Source organism: Heptranchias perlo, unplaced genomic scaffold (genome assembly GCF_035084215.1).
Source record: "Heptranchias perlo isolate sHepPer1 unplaced genomic scaffold, sHepPer1.hap1 HAP1_SCAFFOLD_55, whole genome shotgun sequence".
Taxonomy (NCBI): domain Eukaryota; kingdom Metazoa; phylum Chordata; class Chondrichthyes; order Hexanchiformes; family Hexanchidae; genus Heptranchias; species Heptranchias perlo.
This window is the reverse complement of record NW_027139570.1, coordinates 3,913,470-3,926,995: the sequence shown is the minus strand read 5'-3', so window position 1 is coordinate 3,926,995 and position 13,526 is coordinate 3,913,470. Positions and strand designations below refer to the sequence as shown.

The 13,526-nt window shown below is 43.7% G+C and overlaps 2 non-coding genes across 2 annotated transcripts; both read left to right on the top strand.

Moving 5' to 3' along the window:
• The first annotated feature begins 458 nt into the window (after nt 1–458).
• On the top strand, nt 459–530 carry trnaa-ugc (transfer RNA alanine (anticodon UGC)). The gene has a single exon. It is a non-coding gene; the product is annotated as a tRNA-Ala (tRNA).
• A 1,939-nt stretch (nt 531–2,469) lies between these two features.
• Nucleotides 2,470–2,541, top strand: trnaa-ugc (transfer RNA alanine (anticodon UGC)). The gene has a single exon. It is a non-coding gene; the product is annotated as a tRNA-Ala (tRNA).
• The last annotated feature ends 10,985 nt before the right edge of the window (nt 2,542–13,526 follow it).

Below are 13,526 nucleotides of genomic sequence, written 5' to 3'. Positions count from 1 at the left end.
CATAGTCTGTACATATTCTCAACACATTCTCAACATAGTCTGTACACATTGTCTACACATTCTCAACATAGTCCGTACACATTCTCAACACATTCTCAATACATTCTCAACATAGTCTGTACACATTCTCAACACATTCTCTACATAGTCTGTACACATTCTCAACACATTCTCAATACATTCTCAACATAGTCTGTACACATTCTCAACACATTCTCTACATAGTCTGTACACATTCTCAACACATTCTCAATACATTCTCAACATAGTCTGTACACATTCTCAACACATTCTCTACATAGTCTGTATACATTCTCAACACATTCTCAACATAGTCTGTACACATTCCCAACACATTCTCAACACATTCTCGATGTCCTGGAGAGACGGAACGGAAAGCTCACTTATTTACTTCTAAAGTACCTGCTTGTTCATGTCTGAAGTATATTTCACGCCGTGGGGGTGTAGCTCAGTGGAAGAGCGCGTGCTTTGCATATATGAGGTCCTGGGTTCAATCCCCAGTATCGCCAAACAAGTAAAGCTTGAAATTTTGGATTCAATTGTGAAAATATCCTCTGAGACTCGCCTCACATTTGCACACAAGGAGAGGCAAGAGTTTTTTATCTCGCAAAAAACTGAACGCTCCGCACAGAATATAATTCAATGGTCGAGCACCCAAGACGTTTGAATGGCTCCCCTCTCATGGTTGCACAGCATGAAAGAGATGGATCATTTCCAGTTTCACAGATTGGGCGGAAGCTTCGGACAGGCGTTTCGACCACAAAGAGATCAGAATAGTCTGGGTGTTGGGAGGTTCTTCTTTTCCCGGAGAGTACTGAGTCTCTGGAATGCATTCCCGGCTGGTGTGGTGTGTGTGACTCTCTCTCCGCCTTCTCGAGGGATCTGGACTGGTTCTTGACTGGGGCAGAGATCGCATCATATAGAAGGTGAGTGGTTTTACAATTAACCTACACATGGCCAGTGTGAGGCACTGAAATCGATTCGATCGCCTGAGGGAGTCGGGGAGGAATTTCCCAGAATTTCCCCTCCTTATTTGCCCTGGACTTTTTCTGGTTTGTAACCGCTCCCAGGAGATTCCATGTTTCCGGTGGGTGGGGCGGGTGGTGTGTGTAGGAAGTGTCCAGTCACGATGCTCCAGGCATGTGGGGCAGGATTGATGAACCAACTGGTCTTTTCCTGCCCGTCATGTCCGACTGTAGCCCCAGATCGACAAGGTGTTTTTAGTGAAGTGATCTTTAAACACAAAACCACACCTGGGGCAGGACCTGCGTCCGTCTATAGCGAAATGAGACTCAATGCTCTCCCCGCCTCACCTTGCCCTCCTCTGAAGCTCAGGGACTCGAAATATTCTCGCCGGCCTCTGCTACAATGTGCCTGAGTATTTCTGGTCCCGTCCAACCGAAAGCAAAGTGACTGATAACGGGAGCGTTCGAAAAATGCGCCTTGAGATAGGAAGGATGGTTACAGAAAAGCCCAAGGATTCTCTCCCCCTCTCCCAGCCTTTCTTCTCAACTCCCCCTTTCTCATTACTCTGAGTGCCGAGGCCTGGTTTATTCTGTTCACCCACAGTTCTATCAGGTCCGCAAACTCCATGTTTAATTGTCGGGATGGAGCAGAAAAGGAGTTGATATGAAGCCCAGTGTACAAAGAGTCAGCACTCAACACACCAGCCGGAAATGCATTCCAGAGACTTACTACTCCCTGGGAAATGAAAAACCACGTAACATCCAGACTATTCTTACCTCTGTGTAGTCTAAACGCCTGTTCCCTGCTCCTCCCCAATCTGTGAAACTGGAAATAATCTGATATTGTGCACATCCACCATGGGTGGTCTCATAAAATGAGGACAATCAGTTCTTCTTTCCTTGGTTATAGGTTTGTGCAATCTGGGGATGTAGCTCAGTGGTAGAGCGCATGTATGAGGTCCTGGGTTCACATTCCCAACATCTCTATGAATACTTTATCACCAGAATTAAGCACGGAAAGTTGAATGACGCTTTCTGATCGCAGCGATTTCCAACTTCTGAGGCTCCAGAAGCATTAAATTGTCCCGGAGCGGGACTTCATCTCACGGTCCCCTCAACAGCTCAGCTCAGAGCAGCCGCCGACTGACGGGAATGTGTGACGGTGCAATGTCGAGCGAGCAGTCACAGCTCTTGTTCCTGTTTGACGCTCCGTCATTCTTCCATCTCACTTTATGATTCAGAGGTTGGATTTCAGCCTCGTCACTGACCATTAGCAATTATATTTTTTTATTTCCGCAGACTTTTTTTTTGGAAAGTTCATAGTAAAGAGGAGCAGAAACCCCGTGAACTGAAGCAGAGGTTGAACATTGTGAGCACGCGGGACAGCTGGGCATCTCGATATCCTGGAGAGACGGAGCAGAAAGCTCAGGTCGTTACTTCTAAAGTGCCTGCTTGTTTACTTCTCAAGTGACTCCTTCGCCGTGGGGATGTAGCTCAGTGGAAGAGCGCATGCTTTGCATGTATGAGGTCCTGGGTTCAGTCCCCAGCATCTCCAAACAAGTTAAGCTTCAAATTTTGGATTCAACTGTGAAAATATCCTCTGAGACCCGCCTCACATTTACACACAAGAGGCAAGAGTTTCTTTGCATCGTGAAAAACTGAACGCTCCGCACAGAATATAATTCAATGGTCGAGCGCCCAAGACGTTGATGTGGCTCCCCTCTCATGGTTGCACAGCATGGCAAGAGATGGATCGTTTCCAATTTCACAGTCCTGAGTCTCTGGAATGCATTCCCGGCTGGTGTGGTGTGTGTGACTCTCTCTCCGCCTTCTCGAGGGATCTGGACTGGTTCTTGACTGGGGCAGAGATCGCATCATATAGAAGGAGAGTGGTTTTACAGTTAACCTACACATGGCCAGTGTGATCCACTGAAATCGATTCGATCGCCTGAGGGAGTCGGGGAGGAATTTCCCAGAATTTCCCCTCCTTATTTGCCCTGGACTTTTTCTGGTTTGTAACCGCTCCCAGGAGATTCCATGTTTCCGGTGGGTGGGGCGGGTGGTGTGTGTCGGAAGCGTCCAGTCACGATGCTCCAGGCATGTGGGGCAGGATTGATGAACCAACAGGTCATTTCCTGCCCGTCATGTCCGTCTGTAACCCCAGATCGTCACGGTGTTTTTAGTGACGTGATCTTTAAACACAAACCCACACCTGGGGCAAGTTCTGCGTCCTTTCATAGTGAAATGAGACTCAATGCTCTCCCCGCCTCACCTTGCACTCCTCTGAAGCTCAAGAACTCGAAATATTCCTGCTGGCCTCTGCTACAATGTTCCTGAGCATTTCCAGTCCTGTCCAACCCTCAGCCTCGTGACTGATAACGGGAGCGTTCGAAGAACGGCGACCTGAATCAGAAATAATGGTCAGCACAGCCCGAGGAGACTTTCCCCCTCTCCCAGACGTTATTCTCAACGCTCCGTTTCTCATTTCTCTGAGTGGCGAGACCTGGTTTCTTCTGTTCACCCACAGTTGCATCAGGTCCGCGTACCTCAGGTATAGTTGTCTGCTTGGAGTACAAAAGGAGATGCTTTTCAGCCCAGTAAATCCTCGGGGTGGCCTGAGGAAAGTGAGGCACTCAATCCTTTTATTCTTGGTTAGAGGTCTTCATTATCTGGTGGTGGAGTTCAGTGATAGACCGCATGCTTCGCGTGTATGAGCTCTCGGGATCTATCCCCAAGCAATTCAGGTTTCAAATTTTGAATTCCGGTCAGTCGACGGCTGCTATGAGCTGAGCTGCTGAGGGGACCATGAGATGAAGTCCTGCTCCGGGACAATTGAATATTTGTCTCAGAAGTTGGAACTCGCTTCCCTCTGAAAACACGATTCGTCTTTCTGTGGGACATTCTGGTGAAAGAAATGGTGGAGGTGTTAGATATGGAACCCAGAAATATATACACGCAAAGCAAGCGCAACACCACTGAGCTACAACCCCGAATCCAACAGACCTCTAACCAAGGGTAGAAGGACTGAGTGTTTACTGTCTTAAGACCAGCCAATGATTTACTGGGCTTAAAATCATCTCCTCTTGTGCTCCAAGCGGACATCAGCCGTATAGTCCCATAGCGGACGGTTGGACAGGACTAGAAATTATCAGGCACATTGTAGCAGAGGCCTGCAAGAATAATTCGCGTCCTTGAGCTTCAGAGGAAAATAATGTGAGACGCAGAGACATTAAGTCTGGTTTCACAAAGGGCAGACGCAGGACATGCCCCAGGTGTGGGTTTGTGTGAAGATCGTTTCTTTGAAAGCACCATGACGAGCTGGGGATGTAGACGAACAAACGGAAATGACGGACAGTAAAAGACCAGTTGGTCCATCAAGCCTGGCCCCTCACTCGTGATGGCTGGATCATCATTACTGACACTTACTCCCTCTCCCCCGCCCGGAGCCATGTAATCTCCTGGGAGAGGCAAAGATCTTGGGAGAAATCCAGGGCCTTTAAGGGATAGAATACACTGGAAAATTCCTCCCTCACCCCAGCAGGTGATCGAAACCAGTCGCACGTTAATTGTAAATCCTCTTACCTTTTCTATGTTACGATCTCTGGCCCAGCCAAAAACCGGTCCAGTTCCCTGGAGAAGGCAGACAGAGAGTCAGCACACACCACACCAGCCAGCAACGCATTCCAGAGGCTCACTACTCACTGCGAAAGGAAGAACCGCCTCTCCTCATTCTTCCTACCAACATGCATCACTTCACACTTCTCTGATTGCATTTCACCTGCCATGTGTCTTCCCATTTGACCAGTCTGTCTATGTCCTCCTGAAGTCTCTTACTATCCTCCACATTATTTGCTACATTTCCGAGTTTCGTGTCATCTGTAAACTTTGAAATGATACCCTCTGTACCCAAGTCCAGGTCATTTATATACATCAAATCGAGCAGTCCTATTGCTGACCCCTGGGGATTGCAGATGCCCCAACTATAATCTTTCAAAGTTCTCTAGATTCAGGAACTGTCCCTCTAGATTGGAAAATTGCACATGTCACTCCGCTTTTTAAGAAAGGAGAGAGAGGGAAACTGGGGAATTATACACCAGTTAGCCTAATATCTGTTGTGGGGAAAATGCTGGAGTCTATAATTAAGTTAGGGTGACTGAACACCTCGAGTATTTTCAGTTAATCAGAGAGAGCCAGCATGGATTTGTGAAAGGTAGGTCGTGCCTGACAAACTTGATTGAATTTTTTGAAGAGATGACTAAAGTAGTGGACAGGGGAATGTCAATGGATGTTATTTATATGGACTTCCAGAAGGCATTTGATAAAGTCCCACATAAGAGACTGTTAGCTAAGTTCGAAGCCCATGGAATCGAGGGAAAAATACGGATTTGGTTAGGAAATTGGCTGAGCGAAAGGCGACAGAGAGTAGGGATAATGGGTAAGTATTCACATTGGCAGGATGTGACTAGTGGAGTCCCGCAGGGATCTGTCTTGGGGCCTCAGTTATTCACAATATTTATTGATGACTTAGATGAAGGCATAGAAAGTCTCATATCTAAGTTTGCCGATGACACAAAGATTGGTGGCATTGTAAGCGGTGTAGATGGAAACATAAAATTACAAAGCGATATTGATAGATTAGGTGAATGGGCAAAACTGTGGCAAATGGAATTCAATGTGGACAAATGTGAGGTCATCCACTTTGGATCAAAAAGGGATAGAACAGGGTACTTTCTAAATGGTAAAAAGTTAAAAACAGTGGATGTCCAAAGGGACTTAGGGGTTCAGGTACACAGGCCATTGAAGTGTCATGAACAGGTGCAGAAAATAATCAAGAAGGCTAATGGAATGCTGGCCTTTATATCTCGAGGACTGGAGTACAAGGGGACAGACGTTATGCTACAGCTATACAAAACCCTGGTTAGGCAACACCTGGAGTACTGTGAGCAGTTCTGGGCACCGCATTTTCGGAAGGACATATTGACCTTAGAGGGAGTGCAGCGTACGTTTGCTAGAATGATACCCGGACTTCAAGGGTTAAGTTACGAGGAGAGATTACACAAATTGGGGTTGTATTCTCTAGAGTTTCGAAGGTTAAGGGGTGATCTGATCGAAGTTCATAAGATATTAAGGGGAACAGATAGGGTGGATAGAGAGAAACTATTTCCGCTGGTTGGGGATTCTGGGAGTAGGGGGCACAGTCTAAAAATTAGAGCCAGACCTTTCAGGAGTGAGATTAGAAAACATTTCTACACACAAAGGGTGGTAGAAGTTTGGAACTCTCTTCCGCAAATGGCAATTGATACTAGCTCAATTGCTAAATTTAAATCTGAGATAGATAGCTTTTTGGCAACCAAAGGTATTAATGGATATGGGCCAAAGGCAGGTATATGGAGTTAGATCACAGATCAGCCGTGATCATATCAAATGGTGGAGCAGGCACGAGGGGCTGAATGACCAACTCCCGTTCCTATGTTCCTATGTTCCCATGACCACCACTGTATACTTCCCTCCAGTCTGAAAAACCACTGTTCCCATTACTCTCTGCTGTCTGTCTCCTTGTCAATTTTGTTTCCGCGCTGTCACTGTCCCTTTAATCCCATGGGTGACTACTGTTAGATTCATGTGTTACACTATCATATAGTTAGATATTGGGCAGTGCAGAACACGAATATCCAGTTTTCAGATTATATGGGGAATTACTGTCACGTCCCTTGGTTACACTGTGGTATTATTAGTTATATGGCAGTCCAGAAACACGAATATACAGTTCAGTTTTAAAACGGAATCTGTTGATGCATCTTTGCGTTACACTGTCGTATTGTTAGAAATTGGACGGTGCAGAAATATAATTATCCTGTCCAGATTAAAGGGGGAACTATTGTTACATCCCTGGGTCACACTGTCGTATTGTGAGATATTGGATATTGCAGAAACATGGAAATTCAGTCCAGATTAAAGGGAGAACTGTTGTTACATTCATGGGTTACACTGTCGTATTATGAGATATTGGATAGTGCAGAAACACGGATATTCAGTCCAGATTAAAGGGAGAACTGTTGTTACATCCCTGGATTCCACTCTCCTATTGTGAGATATTGGACAGTGCAGGAACACGAAAATCCAGCTCAGATTATAAGGGGGACCTATTGTTATATTCCTGGGTTATATTAGCGTATTGTTAGATATTGGTCGTTGCAGGCACATGAATATCCAGTTCAGATAATGAGAGAAACTATTGTAACTTCACTTGTTAACACTGTCGTATTGTGAGATATGCAGCAACATAAATATCCAGATCCAATTATAAAGGGGAACTATTGTTACATTCCTGGTTTACACTATCATATTGTTTGGCATTGGGCAGTGCAGAAACACGACGATCCAGTTTAGATTAGAAGGGGGAACTATTGTTACATCCTTGGGTTACACTGTCATATTGTGAGATATAGGGCAGCACAGCGGCCTTCAGGATCATTCAAGCACATCACAAATCTCAATCTAGGAGAAACATGAAGCATTGCGGTTTACAAAACAGGGGCCCATCGTGTCAGTGCCAGTTCGTGGTTAAAGCAATTCGAAATGCATGAAATGGCAAACTTTCTTCCAAATACCCCTGATCTTCATCAATTTCAAATATGTATTCAATTTTCTCTTAAATAATGCAATGGTAAAAGTTGCAATTGTCTCTGTCTGGTTATTCCATTCCCGAAGGAAAATATTCCATGCTTCAAAAAATCTGTGCGTGAAGAATTTAAAACTAAACTCTTTCATGATGAGCTGGAATTAATGAACTCTTGTCACTGATACTAACAACCAGAGGATACAGTAATTCTCGATTACTCCAGCATTGTTCCTCACAACCAGAGGATACAGTAATTCTCTATTACTCCATCACTGATCCTCACAACCAGGGGATACAGTAATTATCTATTACTCTATCACTGATCCTCACAACCAGAGGATACAGTAATTCTCTATTACTCCATCACTGATCCCCATAACCAGAGGATACGGTAATTCTGTATTACTCTATCACTGATCTTCAAAACCAGAGGATACAGTAATTCTCTATTACTCGATCACTGATCCTCAAAACCAGAGGATACATTAATTCTGTATTACGCTATCACTGATCCTCACAACCAGAGGATACAGTAATTCTCTATTACTGTATCACTGATCTTCAAAACCAGAGGATACAGTAATTCTCTATTACTGTATCACTGATCTTCAAAACCAGAGGATACAGTAATTCTCTATTACTCTATCACTGATCTTCAAAACCAGAGGATACAGTAATTCTCTATTACTCTATCACTGATCTTCAAAACCAAAGGATACATTAATTCTGTATTACACTATCACTGATCCTCACAACCAAAGGATACAGTAATTCTCTATTACACTATCACTGATATCCATAACCAGAGGATACCGTAATTATCTTACTCTATCACTGATCTTCACAACCAGAGGATTCAATAATTCTCTATTAGTCTATAACTGATCCTTACAACCAGAGGATACAGCAATTCTCGATTACTCTATCACTGATCCTCATACCGGAGGATAAAGTAATTCTCTATTACTCAATTAATAATCCTCACAACCAGAGGATACAGTAATTCTCTATTAATCGATCACTGATCCTCATAACCAAATGATACAGTGATTCTGTATTACTCCATCACTGATCCTCATAACTAAAGGATACAGTAATTCTCTTACTCAATCACTGATCTTCACAACCAGAGGATACAATAATTCTCCATTAGTCTATCACTGATGCTCACAACCAGAGGATACAGCAATTCTCGATTACTCTATCACTGATCCTCATAACCGGAGGATACAGTAATTTATGTTACTCTATCACTGATTATCAGAACCAGAGGTTACAGTAATTCTCCATGACTCTATCGCTGATCTTCACAACCGGAGGATACAGTAATTCTCCATTACTCAATCAATCATCCTCACAACCAGAGGATACAGTAATTCTCTATTACTCCATCACTGATCCTCACAATCAGAGGATACATTAATTCTCTAATACTCTATCACTGATCTTCAAAACCAGAGGATACATTAATTCTGTATTACTCCATCACTGATCCTCATAACAGAGGATACAGTAATTCTCTATCACTCTATGACTGATCCTCATACCGGAGGATACAGTAATTCTCGATTACTCTATCAATAATCCTCACAACCAGAGGATACAGAAATTCTCTATTAATCGATCACTGATACTCTTAACCAGAGGATACAGTAATTCTCTATGACTCCATCACTGATCCTCATAACCAAATGATACAGTAATTCTGTATTACTCCATCACTGACCCTCATAACCAAAGGATACAGTAATTCTCTATTACTCTAGCACTGATCCTCATAACCAGAGGATACAGTAATTCTCTATTACTCATTCACTTATCCTCACAACCAGAGGTCACAGCAATTCTATATTACTCTATCACTGATCCTCACAATCAGAGGATACAGTAATTCTCTATTACACTATCACTGATCCTAACAACCAGGGGATACTGTAATCCTCTATTACACTATCACTGATCCTAACAATCAGAGGATACAGTAATTCTCTATTGATCTATCACTGATCCTCATACAAAGGATACAGTAATTGTCTATTACTCCGTCAATAATCCTCACAACCAGAGGTTACAGTAATTCTCTATTACTCTATCACTGAGCCTCACAACCAGTGGATACAGTAATTCTCTATGACTCCATCACTGATCCTCATAACCAAATGATACAGTAATTCTGTATTACTCCATCACTGACCCTCATAACCAAAGGATACAGTAATTCTCTATTACTCTAGCACTGATCCTCACAACCAGAGGTTACAGTAATTCTCTATTACTCTATCACTGATCCTCACAACCAGAGGATACAGTAATCTCTATTACTCTAACACTGATCCTCTCAACCTGAGGATACATTAATTCTGTATTACTCTACCACTGATCCTCACAACCAAAGTTGCAATCATTCTCTATTACTCTATCAAACAACTTCTTGATTTGAATTTTAAGTCTCCTCTCCTCCATTTCCATAGAAGAAATCCCGGAATTTCACGTCTTTCCCCATACAGTTTCCCTTCCCGGGCCTCATTCGGGAGAATCTGTTTTGTGCTCTCTGTGGGTTGAATGTTGTTTCTATAATGGCCATCAAACCGCAGACTAAACTCTGGATCTATGGGCTTTAACCAAAGAGAATAACTCATAAAGCTACATCATATTAAGAGAGATGGAATAAATTGGTCTTTTGAAACAGATAGTAGGAATAAATTGGTCTTTTTCGGGGTGGCTGGCGGTGACTAGTGGTGTCCCCCAGGGATCCGTGCTTAGCCCCCAACTATTCACAATATATATCAATGATTTGGATGAGGGAACCAAATGTAATATTTACAAGTTTGCTGACGACACAAAACTAGGTGGGATCGTGAGTTGTGAGTAGGATGCAAAGAGGCTTCAAGGCGATTTAGGCAAGTTGAATGAATAGGCAAATACATGGCAGATGCAGTATAACGTGGATAAATGTGAAGTTATCCACTTTGGAAGGAAAAACAGAAAGGCAGAGAATTACTTAAATTGTGATAGATTGGGAAATGTAGATGTACAAAGAGACCTGGGTGTCCTTGTACACTAGCTACTGAAAGCAAACATGCAGGTGCAGTTAGGAAGGCAAATGTTATGTTGGCCTTCATTGCAAAAGGATTTGAGTACAGGAACAGGGATGTCTTACTGCAGTTATACAGGGCCTTGGTGAGACCACGTCTGGAGTATTGTGTGTAGTTTTGGTTTCCTTAGCTGAGAAAGGATATACTTGCCATAGAGGGAGTGCAGTGAAGGTTCACCAGACTGATTCCTGGAATGGCAGGAATATCGCATGAGAAGAGATTGGGTCGACTAGGCCTGTATTCACTAGCGTTTCGAAGAATGAGAGGGGATCTCATTGAAACGTATACATTTCTGACAGGACTAGACAGACTGGATGCAGGGAAGATGTTTCCCCTGTCTGAGGGTTCACAGTCTCAGGATAAGGGGTAGGACTGAGATGAGGAGAAATTCCTTCACTCAGAGGATTGTGAACCGATGGAATTCTCTACCACAGAAGGCTCTGGATGCCAAGACACTGAATATATTTAAGAAGAAGCTAGATAGATTTCTGGACACAAAAGGCGTCAAGGGGTATGGGGAGAGAGCGGGATATGGTACTGATATAGAGGATCAGCTAAGAATATATTGAATGGCGGAGCAGGCTCGAATGGACGAATGGGCTATTCCTGCTCCTATTTTCTATGTTTCTAAGTTCCAATCGCCCGAGATAGAAATAAAACGGGTTTTACCAAAGAGAAGAAAGACAAATAACTAATAAACCTTCACCCCGGTCACTGTAACTGGTCTCATCATATATGCCTTCGCAGTCCATTCGCCCAACTATTGACAGCCATGCCTTCAGTGACATCCAAGCTCCAGATTGCCCACTTTTTCAATTCGATGGTTTTAGATAAACCGACTTATGTTGTTCGAACATAACAGTGTCCACAAGCAGTGGCCAATGTTAATTTATTTCCACAAGTCCGTCTATTTTATAAATCTCTTTCTGGTACAAGAATATTAGGTCAAAAATTACTTCTGCTCATACATTGGACAAATAATGAACACATTCCAATGAAAGTTAACAATAACTTGCATTCACAGACCGTCTTGAATGTAATAAACATTCCCAAGGGGTTTCATGGAGGAATGGGTAAAAACGGGCACTAAAGTAATAGGAAGATATCAGGAGGACTGGTGAAAACCTGGGTCAACGAGTGAGTTTAAGGAGGGTGTAAAAGGAGGAGAAGCAAGTGGAGAGACGGAGGGGATAAGGTTGGTTTTTGAGAGTTGAATTTAGATGTCTGAAGGATTGTCCACCGATGGTGGGATGAAGAGAGTGGAGGATGGTAAAATATAACAATAACTACTTGTATTTATAGAGCAAATTTAACATAGATAAATATCCTGAGCCGATTTACTGAGGTATATTCAGACAAAAATGGACCCGCGGCCAAAGAAGGAAATGTTACGAGGGATGACAGAAACATGAAGCAAGGGATGGCTTTCATAGAAAGTCTGAAAGAAGGAAGAAACTTTCCTTTATATAGCACCTTTCAAGACCTCAGGACATCCCAAAACGCTTTACAGTGAATGAAGTACGTTTTGAAGTGCACTGACTGTGGTAATGTAGGAAACGTGGCATCCATTTCGCACGCAGCAAGTTCCCACAAACTGCAATGAGATAAATGAGCAGAAAATCGGTTTTAGTAATGTTGGTTAAGGGATAAATATTGTCCATGAAAGTAGGGAGAGCTCCCCTGTTCTTTTTCGAATACTGCCTTGGAATCGTTTACATCAACTTGAGAGGGCAGATTGGTTTTCCGTTTAACATGTCCTAAGAAAGTAGACAGCTGCGACAGTCCAGTGCTCCCTTGTAATGCACTGTAATGTCAGCCTGGATTATGTGTTCAAGTCTCTGGAGTGTGAATGAACTCATAACCTTCGATCTCAGAGTCGACACTGCTGTCATTGAACCACGGCTGAAACCTGAAAGGTGGAGTGGGAGATGGAGATGGCATAGGGAGGGAATTCTGGAGCGTGGATATGGCTGAAGGCACGGCTGTCAAAAGTAGGGTAAATGGACTGAGGATGCACAAGCGGCCAGAGGTGGTGGAGCGGAGTGTTTGGCAGGGGCGGCAGGGCTGGAAGAAGTTACAGAGAAAGGGAGGGGTGAGGCCTGGTGGATTTAAGTGTAAGGAAGAATAAAATTGATTTCACGGCTTAGGAGACTGGAAGCCACGGCAGGTCACTAAGCACTAGGATGATTGGTGAGGGACTGTCGAATCCAAAAGAGATGGGTGGGGACGAAATCAGAAGAAAGGATGTGGAGATTGTGGGGTCAAAGATCATGACTTCCCAATTTTTAACTGGATGAAATGGTGGCTCATCCAGAACAGAATGTCACTCTGATAGCACAAAGACATTGGAAGGGTCAAGAGAGGTTGTAGTTTTGAAAGCAACCATCTGAAAGCTGGTCCATGTCTGTGGACTGTGTCACCAAAGGGCAGCATGTAGATGAGGAAGAGGAGGGAGTCAAGGATTGAACTTTCAGAAACATCAGAGATAACGGTGATAGGGCGGGAAGAGAAGCTTCTCCTGGCTCTGATCAGATAGGTGAGTGGAACCAAGAGAGGGTAGTCCCAGCAAAAGAGGCCAGTGTCCGATGAATGAGGAGGTGACGGGTGGTTTGCTGTAGGTGTGGAGATGGGGAAGGGTGGGCCGTGGGGCGGATTAAACCCAAGAATGAGAATTATAAATGTAATGGATATGGGATCGGAAGTCGGTGAGGGTCAGTGAGGCCGAACAGGACCTGGTGCTGGTTGGACACAGACTACACAGTTTTGGACGAGTTCACGTTTATGGAAGGTGGAGTTTGGGTGGCCGGCCAGGACGGCATTGGA